The following is a 1,729-nucleotide window of genomic DNA, read 5'->3' as shown; positions in this document are numbered from 1 at the left end:
ATATCTATATGTTGGGATTGTTCAATTCAGTTTATTCACTCTTTGACGCCAAGGATGTTTTAGATCAACTATTCTTAGAAAAAATACAGCAAGGTTCGTATAACCTTAGCCAGATGTGCCTCAACTTCTGTTTTCAAAAGTAATAAAATTTCTTACTCATGCGATATAAATTATTAGGTAGCTTAATAGTACATTAATGCATTAGTTTTGTCGTACAAATTGACAAAAATAGCTTTGTCAATGTATTGATCTTTTAAAAATATGAGTATATTGCCCCAGATGGGGTGATCGAGTTGATGGAGTAGGTGAACACGGAGACCTTTGGTCACGAGTTTGATTCCTTCTTTCAACACTTTCTTGGTCAAGTGTGTTGCACAGGACTTGCTTAGTGCGGTTTACCTGGCTGACGTGGTTTGCGGTCTATTATGTCAGTTCGATGGTTTACCCAATACGCACTCGAATGGTAATGGTTGTGGGTTCCCCCGTCATAAAAAAAATAAAAAATATGAGTATATTTTGCTAATCTAGATGACAAAACTAATGTATTAACGAAATTTATAAGTTGAATCATCATTTATGTCATAAAAGATGGAGGTTGGCCGAGTATTTAAATTGAGAAAAAAAAATTGAGGAACAATGCTTTCATGTTAATCTCAATATCTACTTAATTATCTCAACTATAAAGAAGAGAATCACAATAAATTTGTTTTATCAAGGAATGTATTGTGAAGTTGATAAAATCGTGTCCATTTGATCTATAATGGTGCTTTACAAATGCTTCTCTTTGCTTAGAGAAAAGATCTAGGAATTAATAAAACTACATAATTGATTACTTTTCTTTTATGAAGGGAAAATATTTTTTAAAATAATAGAGGTAATTGATCATATAATATATTAACTAAAATGTAATAATATGATTACAATAATACTTCTTTGCACACAATATTTTTGAGCGATCGAACGTCCCAATTAATATATTAATGCAACCTTTAGCTCAATTAAATAATAACCTAATGGATGAATCATGACTATTATAATAAGGGCTTTGTTGATGAAAAATAAAAAATTGCTTTGTTAATGAAAAATAAAAACTCAATGGATGAATTATAATGTAAATCATGAAGATTAATAAAGGTTTTGCCATAAAAATAAAAAAATAAAAATTTCTTTATTGATGAAAAATAAAAATTGTAAGAACAAAATACTCAATTGAATGATAAGTTACTAAGTCCTTACTTGGCCCCTATTAAATTTCATTAAATTACATTTCATTTTTCTCTCTTCTATTTTCAATAACACAATCTTCCCTAAAATAATATTATATGTAAATCGAAAATATTTTCATCTTTTTAACTACTCATTTTTCAAAAAAATACTATTCCACACATTTTCATTTCTAGAAAACGGGAGTCAAACGGAGGCTAAATTTCTGTTGATTTATTTTTATTTATTTTTAATAATTGAATGTCACTTTCACTCCTTATATTAATACCAACTCAAATGATAAATGTCGATTAAATATTTCATCACTTATATTAATTCTAAGTCAAATGATAAATATTAATTAAATTGGTAATAAGGGCTTTGTTGATGAAAATTAGAAATTGTAAAAGAAAAAAATCAATTGAATGTTAATCATTGAATTTTCGTGTGTAATTTCTTTTTTATTCATCAAATGTTCTCATTAATATATTAATGCAACCTTTAAAATATTTGCAACATCAATTAA

This window comes from Olea europaea, chromosome 22, assembly GCF_002742605.1.
Source record: "Olea europaea var. sylvestris chromosome 22, O_europaea_v1, whole genome shotgun sequence".
Classification (NCBI taxonomy): Eukaryota; Viridiplantae; Streptophyta; class Magnoliopsida; order Lamiales; family Oleaceae; genus Olea; species Olea europaea.
This window is presented reverse-complemented; position numbering follows the sequence as displayed.